The sequence below is a fragment of the Taeniopygia guttata genome, chromosome 8, assembly GCF_048771995.1.
Source record: "Taeniopygia guttata chromosome 8, bTaeGut7.mat, whole genome shotgun sequence".
Lineage (NCBI taxonomy): Eukaryota > Metazoa > Chordata > Aves > Passeriformes > Estrildidae > Taeniopygia > Taeniopygia guttata.
This window is the reverse complement of record NC_133033.1, coordinates 3933544-3951451: the sequence shown is the minus strand read 5'-3', so window position 1 is coordinate 3951451 and position 17908 is coordinate 3933544. Positions and strand designations below refer to the sequence as shown.

Genomic DNA, 17908 nt, shown 5'->3' with positions numbered 1-17908 from the left:
GTTTACAGGAGGGGTGCTGGCAGCTGACTTAGTAGAGAGGGAACTTTTAGTAGTATAAAACTTCATTCCCATTCATTTCTGCAATGTATGGATGCAAGTCACACTTGCTAATAATACTTTTTAAATATAAAAGACTACTAGCTCACAGCTTGTAATATGAATGCAAATGAACTTGTAATTATACTATGCAATTTTCTACTTAAAAAAAAAACAACTACAAAAATAGAACAGACCTGAAGAGCAATATGCACTGCAGTTCTTCATTGTGTTCCTTCATTATGCAGGAGTTGCCATAAGCAATCTGCTCTGGTTTAATGTAAAATATTTTTTAGGCCATAACTTTGCAACACAAACTCTCACATGAGAACATATTTTTGGTAATACTTCCTTCTCTCTACTGAAAAACATGATCAAGAAGCAAAAGAGCAAGAAGTTTGGTGTGAAGACTGACAGCTTTTATTTTTGTTTATCTGTAAAGCTTAAACTCATCATTCCTCCATTCTCCTTTCTGATGATGCACTATGCCATCACCAATTTGGTGATAAACCATTAAGAGCTATAGATTAAGACCTGTAGGCCAAAAATTTAATTTCCACTGAACAGCTGGAGGAGCTGAAGATCAAAACCTAAAAGTGTAGTTCTCGACTATTTTTGCAGTAGTCGCTTGTGCAGCTCTCAGTCACTTAGTACTTGCTAAAACAACTAAAGGGAAAGTAGGATCAGGTGAGCTCCTGAATAGATTTGTACTAACAGGACAATGATCAGAATATTTTTAAGTGTTTCTGTACGCATCAGTGGAGAGAAGAATGAATTCAGTCTTACAACCAAGAGCACTGCACGATTTTTTTAAAGAATTGCCTTGAAACAACATTAAAATATCCACCACTGATACCTGTAGACCTCGATACTAAGTAATTTGCTATACTACCCAATTTCAATAAGCACTGCAGCTGCTAGTAAACCACTACACCCTGCAGAGCAAAAATGTTTACCTGCAAATAAGAGATAATTTGCAGGATAATTGTTGGCAGTGAATTCGCTGATAATTCACAGTCAAAGTTTCTGACTCCCTAGGAAAAGAGTAATCAAAAAACTTCCCAGTTTCACCTCAGAGGCAAGTTAATCAGCATCAGTGCTGCCCAGCTGCAAGCCTGTACGTTTCTCACATGGAGTGGTAAGGCAGAATGCACACTGTAAAGCCAGCTTCATCCTGCAAAAATGGCAAACCACTGGCCAAAAACCCTGTAGGGTTCTTGTGAGTGCACATGTGTGACAGCCACTGGCATTAATGAGAACTGGACATTTCCTGAGATGGAATATAGGCCCTACCTTCATGAAACTAATTAAGGTGTCTCAAGCTGTGCTGATTATAAAGGATTACCAAATAATAGTACAGAGAAATTATAAGGGATGTTAGAGAATGAGTTTTTGTTGGTGCTTTGAAAGAATCTGGAAGTGAAAGATACACAATGTTACACTCTGCTGGATTCAAGTGGGATTTTTGGAGGGGGAATTTAATATCTGAAAAGAGAGCCATTATTTCAGCTATTAACATCTCACTAAAATACAGCACAACGTGCAGACCCATCCCTTGCCAACTGAGCTCTCAAGATGTCAGCCTTCTCACAAAACCCCTTTTCACATTTACTGATCTATATTGTAGCCCACAGCAGGATCATCTTGATCACTCTGGAGATCCTCTACGTGAATAGCTCCTCACACAATAGTGATTTCAGTTTAATAAGTTCCTCTAAGGCAATTAGGCACTGACTGAAAATAGTATCTGCTGCATTATCAGTAACTATGGTAGCCCATCTCTTGCTGCTGTAGCCACACAGTGAGCTCCTTTTGCCAGCAGGAGAATTAATCATGATTTGGTTTCATCCCCAGTTTTCTCAAATGCAAAGAAACTCAGCTCTCTTATTCCACTTAATATCTCAGAGATATACCTCCTCAGAGATACCTCAGGTGACTGAGCAGAATATGTTGCTGATCACTGCTCTTGCCCACCAAAAAATATCAGTGTAGAAAAATGTTGGTAGCTCTTCATGAAAAATGGGAAGCCAGTCTATTTTCTGGCAGTGACATATCAGGAAGAGGTTATGAAAATTGTTGCACCCACAGTGAAATCTGGTGGAAAATGCATTATCGAAAAAAAATACCACTGACATCTCACTATTAAAAGCCAGCATGTGAAAATACTAAAAATGGAATTCATTACCAGAGATTCATCACTGGTTTCTGAAGATAGATCCTCTAATTTATTATGGTTTGGTCACAGGAGGAACCTTCCTTTCATGCATCTCAACAAAAATTGCAAAATCTCGTAGTTACATGTGCAAAAAGGGATTCAGGAGCTTGCTTCAGAGCTCAGCTGTGTCACTGACTAGTTTGTGATCTTGGATAAGTCAACCTATGCTCATTTTATGTCCATCTCTACCACATGTATGTCAGAAGCCTCCTGTCAGAGTTTCTTGGAAGGAATGCTTGGAAGGACCCCAGAGACAGGCAAGGACGTACATAAACATTAATTATTGTTATATATGTGGTCATTCATTCAGTTTTGAGTCCTGAGAGGAAACATAGAAACAAGATCTTGTCATTCTATCTGGTAGCCGCTATTAGTCTCTTCACATATTCAAAATATTACTGAACTAACCCTGCTGCAAACACTTTCCTCAGCTGCAAATGAGCAGCTCCAACAAACAGTACAAGACTTCCCCTCCAAAATCAATTTATCTTCTAGTAGATGGCAGCAAGTAGATACCTGTCCTGCCAAATAATGGAATTTGTGAAAGCACTGGAGATTATGAACCACATTATTTCCCAGATGCCCATGGAAGAGCCTGTGATTCTCCAATAACAGCGATCAACTCCTTCACAAATCCAAACTGCTTCATATTTCAAATCCTTTTTGGCAAGGTGTGCTTCCTTTCACAGCCAATTAACTGCAAACTAATTTAGAGAGGGTTTGCTTTTGCAAACATAAGTGTCAGGTTCCAACAGAGAACATGTTGCTAAGAGCATGATTTATGCACACATTCGGAGTTCTGTTGTTCTCTCATTCCCCCCAGACACCACTGATGAGCCACACAGAGACATCTCAGAATTTAATAAACTCTTTTCTAGGAGAACTTCACGGGTGAAGAAAATTTTCAGCATCCCTTACATCCTGAAAGCCCACATGGTTCTGCATTACCTTGCAGAGTGCTCACACTGGTTTAAATACACATAAAACTCAAAGCAAAGGGTACCTACTAAGGAAAATGTATTTCTTCTATGAAAATAGAGGTTGTCTGCATCTGCTTCACAGAGAATTCTAAAATTTGGCTTGACTCTGGCTTAGAAAATTAAAGGGGGGTTTGAATACTGTAGACTCTCCACTTCTCCAGTAAAAAAAAACCTATTACACTTTGTTCTTAAGATTTTGTCTACTTCAACTAGCAGCTGACACATTTAAGCTCTCTGATTTGGACGATACTGCAGCTTCTTTTCACTAAGTACATCTTTATCTTTATTATTTATTCATTTTTAGGTGTAGATTTTACAATTGGAAACTTCAGTCTCAGAGGTTCCTAAAGATCTTGGCTTTTGTCATATTCCATGATTTTGACAGCAAAAGATCCACTTGCTATTGTAAAAATCATTTTTTGTTAAAAAGAGACAGATGAATACAATATTTAGAGCTGCATTCCCCTCCATTTCTGCCAAAATAACAGGTATTCAGGAGACAGCAATTGTTTGTAGTGAATGTCCTCAACAAGTAAGGTTGTTTTTCATTTCCTCTTATGTCACATTACATTTTCCTCTTTATATTTCCTTTTAAATATTTAGACAGAGCAGAGAGTTTTAAACGTGTCATTGACACAAATAAATGTTTAGGCAGTCAGTCTACCTTGGGTTCAGCTCTTGTCAGATCTGATAAGTTAAATATCACTGGATCTGGCCAATAATTGGATAGAAGACCTCTGAGGAAAACTCAAGTGCTGAAGCAAGTGCCACTGGTTACTCAGTAGGTGTTTTTTTTAACCTCAGACTCATCCTGAAATATGCCCTCAGCACGGCATTATGAGCACTAGCTGGAAAAGGCATTTTCAAATAAGATTTAATGTGTTATTTCTGTTAGGCACTAGCAAGGATTCCTGACACCTTCCTTTGAAAGTTGCTTAGCCCACTTTCGAGTTAGCTGAGCCCACTGCTACATAAAGCTATATCTGAAAGTATGAAATCAATTTTTCATCAGTTTCCCTTTAATAATGATACATTTTTAAAACCTCTTGTTTAAATAGTAACTTGTACATTTCTTTGCCTTTAACGCTTCATTCCTGACCTTCTCCTTTACTCTCTCAGTATGTCCCTGAGTCCAGCTCATGGACATCCCTGCCCACGGCAGCAGAGTTGGAATGAGGTGATCTTTAAGGTCCCTTCCAACCCAAACCATTCTCTGGATACCACAGCAGATGTTCCCTTTTGCCATTTCAGAACCAACGTCAGCATCCAGGGATGGATCTAATCCCTCTTTAACAGCAGCAGATTATTGACTCTTTTGCCACTGCTCCTTGGTGATTTTATGAGAGCACGCAGTGACGGGGTAAGGGGAATGCCTTCAAACGGCCAGAGGGCAGGGTTAGATGGGATATTAGGAAAAAATCCTTCCCTGTGAGGGTGGGAAAGTCCTGGCACAGATTATCCAGAAAAGCTGTGGCTGCACCATCCCTGGAAATGTCCAAGGCCGGGCTGGATGGGGCTTGGAGCAGCTTGGGATAGTGCAAAGTGTCCCTGCCCATGGCAGGGGGTAGAACTGGAAAAAATATTTTAAATCTCTCCCAACCCAAACAATTCCATGGTTCTTTGACAAAGTGGAGCTGACACTGACCAGAGCACTCCACCCTTCAGGCTGTGGGGTACATTTGGGGCTGAGGAATTCAGCGCGGCTGCTTCACCTGCTGCTGAACTCAGCACCTCCACACACACATCTCAACAGTAACAAGTGCCAGTTCCAAGACAAGGTCTCAGCCCTGAAAAGCACCATGAAGTTAATGTCCAGGTAAAGCCACTCCTGGGATGTGAGTTTTCCCCTTGTCCAGCCCGGGGCTGCACCCTGGAGCTCCCAATCCCCAGGCACTCCATACAGTGAGGCTCTGCACAAGCCTGTAAGCCTCAGCTCCAGGCAGCATGCCAGAGTTCAGCCAAACATATTTGCCCAAGTTGATATTTCTGTAATACATTTCAAAACATGACAAATCATTACTTTCTGATGTTTGCTATTCATATTTTTTTTTTTTCTCTTTACGCTTTCCAGGCAGGAATGGAAATTGCAAGTGCCACCATAGCAACTCAATGCAATAATATAAATCTTCAAATAACAATTTAAATGAAGGATGTTTGAAGTATTTTTATTTTGTAATAAATTTATAAGTGTCAAGTAGATCAGGGCTTCCTTTCTAAAGGGGTTTTGCTGTTTATCTAAAAAGACAATCCTTCACTTGAAAGAGTTGATAACGTTAGCCCGAGACAAAACACTGAGGTTTAAAAGAATGTCTCAAATACATTCTATTTATTTATATTAGAAAACTACTCACTGGCACTCACTGGAGTTTAGGTTCCTAAATGTCTATGTCTTTTTTCATTCCTGGCATTCTTATTCACATTTAATAAGAAATTATGACAGAACCAAGACAGAATCTATACGACCTGGTTATGGAGTCCTCATCCATTGCCACAAAACAAGGATCATTTCAAAGAACATTAACAAATGTGATTTTTAAAATAGTGGCAGTTGTCATATGCTTAAGGTCCACCTTGAGACTACACAGCATATACACAGAAGAGATTACGGTTTTTCAGATCTGTGGTTCCTGTGGCTAAGGTGGTATTTCTCCAAATCAGGATAGCACTCAACAAACTAGGGAATACACTGGCACCTCTTCATCCCAGCATGAGGGCCAAATTCCAGTTTTAGATGCTAAACACACATCATGGCAACTTTTGGAAGGCTCTCACATGTATTGTGCATTAAAGACTGAATCTTTACGCCAGCCTCTAACAAAACTGTCCAAATCAGCAGCATCAGGATCCAGAGAAATTACATGGAATCAAAGTTACACACAGAATAAAAAGAAATCTCAGGTAATGTTAAGCCAATTAGCTCCTTCCTTCCTGATTCCTTCATTTCTCATCAACATCCACCTAAGCTTATCTCCTTTACAATGAGCTTGTTTCCTCAACAGAAAAATAAATTTAAAGAACACCAAGATGTTTGTCAGAACAGGGAAAATCCATATTGTTTAAAAAACAAAGCTTTTGATATTAAATATTTTCACTCGGGACTTAAATAAATCACAGACATGGTCGTTAGCTAGGGAAAAAAAAAAGTCAAAATTTGATTAAATAGCTAATGAATTACAAAAGACCTACAGCAGCCAACTCAATACTTACCTTCTGCTCAAATGCAAGTCCTTGGGAGTGACAAATGTCAATAAGCAGCACAGCTCAGGAGTGGGTGGTAGGCAAGACTAGATCCATCTGGCCTGTTGATGAGGAAGGAGGGGAGCTGCAAAACGCACGGCTCCAGAATGTGACCAGGAGCACATATGCCAGGCTGAGAAAATGGGAGTGTGCAGCAGCTCCCCCAGCCCCGTGGCAACCCCAAATCTGTGGGAACGTATGCTCCAGCCCTGCCTGGTGCTGTCCATATTTGTGCTCGGGACACAATCCCCCTGCATCCAACTGGGATGGGAGAAAGTGCAAATCCTAGGGAAATCTGCTGAAATTAAACACAAGTTGCTGATATTTGTAGCCAGGTAGCCATAAATCCACCTTCCCACTTTTGCTGCTCCTCCTTTCCTGGTCCAACAGGGGGTTTTGCAGTCTGACACACCTACTCCCAGCTTTGCCTCTGCCACAGTCTGGGAACTGAATCCTGCTATAGAGCCCTGATTTGCTACACCTCCCGAAGCTGAGCTCGGGAAGCATGGCTTTTATGTGTGTTTTGATGAGCCATCAACAATTTTAGATACTATTCATGCTCACCAACAGATTCTGAAATGAAACAAAATCTGCCTCTCATCACATGCACAACAGGATGTAACAGATGTCACAGAGAAACCAAGTAATAGCAGTTTTCATGGTTGGATCCAACAATTACTTCTGTGCTCACTCTGTGGCCTCTGCCTCAAAACCCAATAGAAATGAGACACCTGCCCCCAGGAGTCCAGTGTAAACCTATATAAACAAAGTCTGGCAAAGCCCAAGCCAGAAAATCATCCAGATACTAATTTTTCACACTAAAACCCACCCAAAAGTTAGGTTATACCTAATGTTGAATGCACTGTGTCCTGTTGGAGCAAAGAAAGATGTGCACTGCTGAGAAAGGAGACAACTAATGTCTTTTCTGGGTAGAACTAAGAATATTGTGCTCATCTTTGCACTACGGTCTCACTCTCCTCAGTTAATATTTGCTGGCAGGAGTGGTATCCTCTTGGGAATTCCACCACTGACCACTGTGAGCACACAGTAACCCCCACCTTTCACAAAACAACAGCATTTGGCAGCTCTTTGCCAAACCCCCTCTAGATGGAAAGCCCAATGAAGATCCTTTTCCTCGGCTCATTGCACAGGAGTCGTACATGGCTTTTCTGTCCCTGTGCAATTTTCTCCTGCAATGTGTACTCAAGGTTAAAATGCTGTCCTTTCTCCTTGGTGAGATCTGTCAGTGAACTATCAAAGTGTGCATGTTACAAGCCTGCCTAGTGGAGGGCTGAGTGATGCAAAGACAGACCTTTGATGCACACTGTGACCTTAGTGCATTCCCTTTAAACTGGGGAAAAAAAAAAAAAAAAGGAAAAGAGGCTCTTCTCTTTCCCATTTGGGGGCAGAAGGACATTAAGGAGCACTTTGGGTGCAGTAGCCCTCACATTTATTGCAATTATTACAGCACTGAGAGGCTCCAGCCGAGACCACAATCCATTTATGATGAGCAGCGTAAGACATAAAGCAAGGGAAAAGCCTTATCTCAGAAATGCATGAACTAAACACAGCTAAAAAAGCTACTAAGAAAAAAAAAACTCACCCCTTTTTCCATCATGAGGAATAGGCATAGATGAGCTTTTCTCCAAAATCCCAGTGAGATCTGTGGCAGAGTCAGGGGAAGGACTCAGGTCTCTGCTGGGCTGACACCTCCGTTTCCCAAAGACACACCTATGACAATTCCTCATCTCCCAGGTTCTGCAGCTCTTTCACATCCTGCACAGCCTTTGAGAAGACCTTTTAATGCAGTAAATCAATATTTACAAAGCTAAGTGCATACACAGGCGTTCTGGGGATAATGGCATGGAGTTAGTTTGTACCTGCCACAACACAAGGGCAGAGAAGAAAACCACAAGTTTTGGACAGCACCACTATTTCCTACAGGAAATGTTCAGGCCATGCATCTGGCACTATTTCCAACTCCTCTTTTCTCCCCATTTTACATATCCAGATGGGAACGCCCATTTTACTATCTGTTCACCTGGCCCAGTGTTTGAATACACCTTGTGATTTAACCATCGCCACAAAAAAAGAGCATTAAAGCTCAAACATGACTTAGAGCATGGATTAACAACAATCATATGGGAACCATCTCATTTTAGCTAAAAGAGAGTAGGATTAAATGCAATTAAGAGCTCCCAATGATGTAATAAAGACAACTAAAAAAAATCAAGGCAAGTGGGCAAGAAGCAATCACTTTTCTGTCTAGAAACAGCAAAATAATGACAGTCTGATTGTTCATTGGGTCGCTAAGGCCAAAATGTGCAGAATGACCTTCATTAAGTCATACTTTGTACTTCTGCTGGGGGACTGTTGCATCTGTTCCTTTCGATTTGGCTTGTCTGAGTAACAAAGCTCCCAGCGATCATCTAAACCTCATTTGGAGCACCTGTGAACAATTCATTATATTAATACAACAGCAGGGGAGGAGTGCAGATACTAATAAATAGGTTGTTGAGCAGCTTTTGCTGCCAAGGCTGCTCTGCCCAGCGAGGAAATGTCCCCTCCACCCAGAAGCTGTGGAACTGCTCCGAGATGCTGGGCTCGGTTGTACCACGACATGTCAGAACACACATCTGGTGCTGGAGAAGCATGTAAATTAATTTTGCCTTTCAAAACAGTTGATAAATGTGTGTCTAATACTTCTGAGGGACTGCAGCATGATTTGAAACAGTTTGTTCTCAGTTAACGTAGAACAAATGTTCCCTGGCTAAAGGTGGCTACGAAAGGCATTTGGTAACGATTTGTACCAGCTGGGCCTCTCATTACTTTGAATAGATTTGTGTAAATCAGCACATAAAAATAAGCAAGTGGTCAATGCCTTTAATTGCATTTGGATGTGCTCTAGTAATGGCAAATATCAGAACTTTTGCATTTGTCCTCACATTCTGCAGTACTGGAAAATAGATTTTTTTTCGAATAGAAAGAGCAGCAAAAAGATTTTGCTGTTAACATCTATTTAGTCTGGTTTCAACTTAGTCACATTTTGCAAATGTCAGTGAAAAGCAAAGGTCAAATGGGAAAAAAACAGTATGCTATGGATCAGTATAATTACAGAGAGCAGAGTAGCACAGGGTTACAGAATCAGCTTGAGAGGAAAACATATCAGCAGTGTTGGATAGACACAGGACAAAATCCTGCCCATGGACCAGTGCAGATATAATCTTAAAGCAGTAGAAAAATAGATTGTTTGTGTTAGTGTACTTTAAGATATTTTCCCAGAGAAACAGGGAATGTCAGGTTTTTGATATATTTTTTTTTTTTTTTTTTTTTTTTTAAGATTTGGGCAGCTTTGGAACAGCCTTGGTTTGGACCAGTTTGCAGGTCTGAGCATCCTCACTGCGACCATCCCTGGGAGTGGAAGTTGTCTAACTCAGTATGCATTAAGTACCTAAAAACCTTTCTATCTCTTTCTGGTATTGTCTTTTGTCACTGTTGTACTGCTGGGTATGGGAGCTGCCCAGAGCAGCTGTGGCTGCCCCTGGATCCCTGGAATTGCTCTGGACAGGGCTTGGAGCACCCTGGGGCAGTGGAGGGTGTCCCTGCCATGGCAGGTACCTGGGACTGGGTCAGCTTTAAAATCCCTCCCAATTCAAAGGGATTTTGTGTTTAGAATCATCACAAAATCCAGTCTAGGATTTTGTGATGATTCTAAAGTACACCTGAATCACTTGAAAGAAATGTGAGGTGAATAATTATAAAGTATTCTGCCACTGCAGGCCTGGTAGAGTGTTTGTAACTATTTGTTCTGGAAGTCACACAAAATCCACCACACGTGGTGTCTCCAGACCAGCTGAACTGAAACAGATCCTGCCCCGTTTTCCTCCCTTTATATAAAGAAGTGAAAATGCGAAAAGGAAGGATGCTGCACATATCAACATCCAGGAGGGAGAACATTTTAAACATAGAATTTAATACAATCAATAAACTTTATATCAATATAACAGAGTCAACAACATAACTCTCATAACATCACAACCTCACATTATTCTATGTCACCGTTGACATGCATTAAAGATTACTTCTTTCAGCCAATTTTCTGTTCATAGTACAGTCTTTTTATCCTGTAAATACATTTGTTGGTTTCTCAACATCCAATTAAACATGTAAAGAAAAGTCATAAAGATATCCAATTGATATATTTTAATTTCAATTAATTATTTTAAACTTAGCAGCCATAAAGTATCTACTATTACCTCTTTGCTGGCATTGATTTAGCAAAAATTGGTAATTGTCACTCTGCTTGTGGGGTATCAGATATAAACATTTTCACATTTACTATGAAATCCTCTCTAACAACACGAAATTGAAGGATAGACAAAACTACTTTTATAGAAAACCAAGCTAATTTTTATCTGTAAGGGATGATCATTTGAACCCTTTGAGCTGAAAGGAATCATAGAGCACAAGCAAGCTGAGGGATTTTCAGTAATTGTATCTTTCACATTTATCTTCTGCATAGATAGCTATGAAATAAATACTGCATGTGAGCAAGTGTAAAAATGTACTTGAGGTACTTCTGTTAGATGGAATCTCACCCTCCTGAAATTGCCTTTCCCATGAAAGATGCCCAGTGACAACCAGCAGTTTAACCAGCTGGGGATATATACAGTCAGTTAGCCCTCAGCCTTAAACTGTTATCTGATTTGTCCCATAAAGCAAAATATATGAGGTACATGATGCAGCGTGGGGATAATGTACAATAAACATAACTTACACTGCAGGAAAATGAGTTCCTGTTGGACCATCTCACAACAGAATCAGCTGTGGAAGAATCCACCCAATCTGTCCAAAATGTTTTCTTGTTTTTATTCCTTTTCCCCATAAGCATAATTAAACCCAGTGGTTTTGGTCAGATAGCTCTGTGATAGCTTTTAAATTACTTATTCTAGTGCAGCTTGCCAAAACTTCTGTTTTCTCCCCCTTTGAAAGTACAATGTGCATTATTTGCTGCAGTGGCAAGGCAGCACAATCATGCTGTTCTTTTCTCAGCCCTTCTCTCTCAATTTTTACAGAGCATTCATTCACCACTGACTTTTTGGCTTTCTTCTCAGAACAAGAGAAGCTATGATTGATGAAGAGTGGAATGTATTCAAATGACTTTCAAAAGTCATGAAGTTAAAAGCTGTCAGGACTTCTGAATAACAGTTCCTAAATGTTTACATTTTAACAGGGATTATTAATTTACATCTTGATTAGAAGATAAAAGGAAAAATATTTATTTATAGGACTTTTAATAGTTATTTTTTTTCTCAATGATCACAGACACTGTCAAGTTTAGCCATATTCTGGAGTTAAGTAATTTTGTATTATTAATCATCACTTGAGATGCTCTGCATCCCTTTAAAGCTACAAGTATTTGGAAAAAACATCTTCATGTCGCTTGCATTCTCAAAAAAAGGCTATAAATTAAAAACCAGAGGTTCTGGGATTATTTTCTTCACCTAAACTTGTGCTTGCATTGAGGAATTTTGGATATGTTACCCAAACACTGTGAAAAAGTACCGAACTTGTGGCTTTGAGACCCAGAGGCTCACTCTGAGTTTGTCCCAATAAATACTGAATAAAATAGGTCAGGAGACCTGTGCCCTGAGCAATTATCATCCAAATAGTTGGTAGTCCTTGGCTGGAAGGGAGCTTGGAACATGTATTTTGACAGCAACAAGTGTATTTTTTTTTTCTAATCTCTGACTTCTGCATGAAGAAAAGGAGCATCACGAGGTGATGAGAGGAGAAGAAAAGGAGATGAGGAAAGCACTTGGGTGGAAAAGCTGCAATGGGGATACAGTGCTGGAGGGACAGACAGAGCCAGAGCCAGGACAGGTCCCCACAGGTCTGTGGGTGGGCAAACATCACCAACTCCAGCAGCAGTTTCTGCTCAGGCAGGTCTGTGCACAACAAATCCATTATTGTTCTGAAAACCAAGCAATCAACCCCAGCTTTTGCTTGTGACCATGGTCCTGATTTACACCATTCATGGGTCTCCAAGCTCTATAGTTTGTTAGCATTATGAAGGCTTTATTTGAAGAACACACACAAAAAAAAAAAATCACCATAGGAAATGGGAAGAATTTGGCCATAAGTGGGTTTGTAGGAAAGGTAACTCCCCTATGTTTCCCAAGCTTCCTTTTATTGCTCTAAGTTCACTGCAAACACTCGGAAATTTCATCTATCCTCATTGACCATTTCCCTCTGGCTTTCTTGTGTTGTGTTTATTTTTATTATTTCTTAATTAGATTACAAACACTTTCTACAGAAACAGTAAAACACTGCCTCTGGATCCTGGTAACAGTACATATTAAATGTATATTAACTCAATGTTTTAATTTCCAGCTGAATACAAATTAAATTAATCTTTCAACACAAACAGTAACTTGTCATTTTCCTCAGTACTTTGTCTCGTGCAAAATTTGTTCAATGTTTAAAAAGCCATTTTCAAACAAAAATTGGTCACTGACTTCAGAACAAGCCTTGTCTTTTGTTATACCAGGCCTGTAGCTGGTGGAGGGACATCATCAAGACAGTTTCATCATTTTCCAGTCACTGCTCTTGCTACAACCTTGCATAAGTCTTGCAAGCAGTTGGACAAAGTGTTTTTGGTTGAGAAAGAGTATTTCTGGTTGAGAAATAGTATTTCTGATTGAGAAAGAGTATTTCTGCTGGCTGGGATCACTGTCTTGTCATCAAGGTACTGCCAAACATTTTTACTGATTTCCCTTCATTAAAAGGCTTTAACCACAAAAATTCGTTTCCTAACAAAGAGCTGTGGGGTGACTAGTGTGGGCAATTAATTCTTTCTCACACTGCAGAAAAAAATGATGGAGGAAGGAAGGAGGGAGCACTGCTAGCAAGCACAGGGATGCTGATCTCCTGCTCTTTGGCCAGTGACCTCTCTGTGCCCAGGGAGCTGCCCCTGATCCCCCCGGGGCTCTGAACTGCCCAGGCCTGGAAAAGGGCAATCAGTGCCAATTACTCATTAACCTTCCCCACCGCTGGAAATCCACTGGCAGTGAATTTCCAGAGCAGACCCATGGAAATTGAGGTGGCAGGGAGTGGTAGGAAGGGTCACACATCTTCATCATCAAGAAACGAAATGAAAGGAAGGGTGGATGTTACAGGATTTTAGTTTCCAATAGCATCACAAAAAGAACGTATTCAGCACAAAAATAACACATTTTCAACAGGAACTCTTCAGTCTTAAGATCAGAGTCCCTTTTTCCTGACAGTTAAATTATGGAGAAATTTTTTATCTTTTATTTTAAGCCATTAGATGTTTGCTTTTCAGGACAGCTCTGAACAATTTCAGCCAGCACTGCCTGGAAATGTTTGCTGTGACATCCTGATACTCGGTGTCAGCTCTGTGGGGAGAGCACAGAAGCAACCAGTTTTACTCAGAGGTTTTCTGTGTCCTGAGTCCTTAAAAATAATGTTAACTGAGAAGCTTAAATCAGCACTGTCGGGGGCACCCAGTGTTCCTCCTAACAGAGCAGCCCAAGGCTGCCAGAGGTATTACACTGCTCTATTGAAGCTTGCTGTGAGGTGGAAATACTGCCCTGGAGTTCATGACTTTATAGCTGTAAAAAAAAAGATATGACTATCAGATCTTATTATACCACCTCATGCTCAGCTCAGTGGAAAGGGAAAATCCAATGCAGGGCTCTGTGGACCAAGAAAAGGTATTTGTGGAGGGGGGAAAAAAATCCCAAAAGCAAAATCTAGACAAGGTGGGAAGAGCAGGTTTAACTTTCCAGCTGCACAGTACAGACACCCCAGTGAAAACTGAACTGTTTACATCCCTATGATCCTTTGTGACTGACACAATGACTAATTTCCCTCAGGCTTGCCCTCCCTACAAGTTTTTAGTTGTGCATGTTAACCTGCACAACATGATTCATTAAAACTACACTTGTTGGGGGCTGTGGAGAAATCAGTTTGCCCAAAACATTTTTTGCAAAAACTCCATAGATCCAGGATGAAATTTTTCTGATCAAAATATATGAAAGAGACTGAGATAAGAGAACCTCAGGTTTAAGCTCATGCCCTCACTAATTCAAGTATTCCATCTCTCATTCCCCTGCCCTTAAGCTCAATGAATATTTATTGTTAGGAAGTGAAAGGGCTTTAAAAAGGAGAGATCAGATATTGTAAGTGCAGGAGAACCCAATGGGAAGAAATGACGATGTCTGACTCAACTCAGAAGGCTGAATGATTTCTTTATTATAACTATGCTAAAATACATTAATATACTATATAAAAGGAGGATACTAAAACTACATACTACTTTCTCTGATTCTAACTCTCTCCCAACTCGTGACCCTCTCTGAGAGCCCAGCTCCAGGTGGGTTGGATTGGCCATCAGGCTCAAAAAATCCTCACCAGAATCCAACCAAGCACTGACCCCAGGTAAACAATTCTCCAAACACATTCCACATAGGAAAAACAAGGAGCAGAAATAGACATTGTTTTCTCTTTCTTTCTCTCTGTGCACCTCTATTAAAAATCCTGAGAGGGAGAGAAATGTGCTGCCACAATCAGAAGGGACAGAACAAACCCCCCCAGCCTCGTGGCTGAGACCCTTCCACGGGCACTGCAGGAGGACAGGTCAGAACCTCTCCCAGCTCAGTACCCACCCAGCTTCCCCAGGGCTGCTGCTCCCATTGATCTTTGCAGAGCTGGGAACTGGAAAGAGATTCTGGTTCATGGCCATTACATCTGCCATTACTCCATTTTTGTGCTGTTATTAACCAACATTTCCATTTTTAGAGCTGCACACCTGCCCTTGATGCTCACCTCCCCATGCTAGCAGCATTGGTAGGAACATTTCAAAGATTGCCTCTCCTTTCCCTTGATGGTGTTTCCCATTGAAGAGGATCTTTCAGAGGTGCTCACTGTAAATATTATCTCAGGTTATTTTTATGTTTGCTCTGAGTGGTAGCGTTACCAGGAAAGCCATCAAGCAGGATTTCACACATAATTATGGCCCAGGAATGAAGTTTGATGACTTGCAGACAATATCAGGAGACTGATCTGCTACTGAAGAAGTAAGTCCTGGTTCTAAAATCTGTTAGAAATGAAACTAAGCATTCACTTTCCAGGACACATTTGATTTAATTTTAACACAGACCTATGAGTGACACTATAAACACTGCATTTTTGACAATATTAATACACATATCTACACATAAGAAAGAAATAATTGGGTGGTGGCTTTACCTTCTGACAGAGGTAAAAAGCTCATTTAAAATAATTCTATTACTTCCCCCAGACAGGCCTTGTAGGTTAGTTACAAGGAACTCACAGGTCACACAAAAGTGCAATGATAAAAAATGCAGGTACTGTGAAACATTTATAAAGAGAAAGTATGAGGGAGTATGTAGTTTAGAATCTGAAATGACATTTTGGCATGGAACAGATCTCCCACAGGGCAGTTTTGAAACTTGCAGAAATTCTTAAAATGACATCTTTCAAAATGAACAAACATCAAACGCGCTGAAGTCGTTACCTCAAAGTGCTGCACTGATAAATCAGGCTGGGAATATGCTAAAAATAAAGTTGCCCAGTTGTACAGCTGACAGGAGCTGTGACCCCAGTGAGTCCTGCCCACACCATCCCTGCTCCAGCTGGGATTAATTTCGGTTTATTTGGACAGACAGGCGCAGCACAACGGGGAAATGCATCCACAGAGGAGAGGGAAAGTCAGGGATACACCGTGGTTACACCATGACACGAGCCAGCACAAGTCATCCACAGGTGAGCCCTGACCCAAAACAGCTCCCAGAAGGTGACAAGAGTAGCATCTCTGCCCTCTGACTGCCAGGACAGCACACACTTGTTTCATGTGCTTTGTGACACAAAAAAAGCTCTCTCAAAATGCCAAATTTATATTATTGAACCTCTTCTGTTTAAAGAGAAAACAAGAGGGCAGAAAATGAATGGCACAATGCAGGCATTTATCCATTTATTTAATAAGTTCTGTGGAATTAGGAAAAAACCCAACTGTTCAAAGGAAATACCTTTTTTTTTTTTTTTTGCAGTGCATAATGCACTTTGCTCTTCCACACAGCCAAGGAGAAAGAACCAAAACCTCACACAAAAACCTGAACTAGTCTCGAGCAGCCAGAAGACAGAATGGAAAATGTTGGAATCTGAGGTATTGATGATTCTGACATTGTAGAAAGTCTCTGTCTGTCAGCGCTGCTGCCAAAGAAGAAGCCATAATTCGTCTGTGCTGGTTTCAAGGTTGTTTATTCTGTTTATCTCTAACATGTTCTGCTGCCCTGCCGCAGCTCTGTCCTGCAGGGCAGCGTGTGGGGCTCTGCCCTCAGTGGGATGGTACAAACATTAAATACCACAAACTACCTGTGCTGGATTTACAATAACGTGCCAATATCTGTCACCTACGTTGGACAGTGTGTTCCCAGCCTAAACCAACAGAAAAATGCCAACAACTGCAGTGAAACATGGAGGGCATGAAGAAGGAGAAAAAGGACAAGGCACACCCAATTTCCTCCATCTTGTCCCCTTTGGACCCCTAATCTAGAATACTAAAATGTTACTTTTGCACCCGTGCCACACTTAATTATTGCTTATATCAAACACTCAGAGCTTGTAATTCATCCTGTAAGATTGAAAACTCTTTTCCATGGACAGAGATCACAGACAGTGTCTCTCAGGGCTCTGTCCAGGGGGGTTCCTGACGCCCTGCCAGGGTCCCAGACCTTCCAGGGCAGCCAGAGGGAAGCTCTGGATTCCCACAGGAAAAGAGGTCCAGACCTTTGGAAACATTTTTCCCTGCACAATTTCCATTCAGCCCACCTGACACAGATTTTCACACCATGGTTGAGGATGGTTACACATGGAAGGGCTGTTCCTGACCAAACAGGAGAATTTCCCCTGCAATCCCTGCTTTCAGTGCAGGCCATCCAAGACTGTCTCTGAAGGAAGAGATTGCTCATTCCCTCCCAGGCTGTTCCAGGCACTCAGCATTATGGAATACAAGCTTTCCACAAGGGTTTATTAACCTCTGCACAAGAGAACACGTTATTCCATTTTGTAGACAAGAAGCCAATAAAAAGGCTGATTTAGGCATTCAAAATCAGTGCCTAGCTCTTAAGTGTGTAATCCAAAGCACAAAGGGCTAGAGTCTACAAAGAAAAGGTCATAAATATTTTAGGGGATGTCTTACTACAAAAACAAACAAACAACAATTTTCCTCGCTTCACCTCATTTTCAAAAGCCAGACTCTGCTGAAGGAAAATTTTTCCCACTCCCCAAAGTCAGCTGGAGGCAGACACTCACTACAGATAGATCAGTCTAGCAGGTAAAAGACAGGATATATAAAGATTTTGCTTTCAGTTGCTTGTGTCATTGGAGATACAGA

The 17908-nt window shown here is 40.9% G+C and overlaps 1 protein-coding gene across 14 annotated transcripts in view; it reads right to left on the bottom strand.

The window, feature by feature from the left end:
- Positions 1 to 17908, bottom strand: part of DAB1 (DAB adaptor protein 1) — a 411790-nt gene that overhangs the window by 143336 nt on the left and 250546 nt on the right. The gene's annotated exons all lie outside the window — the stretch shown is intronic.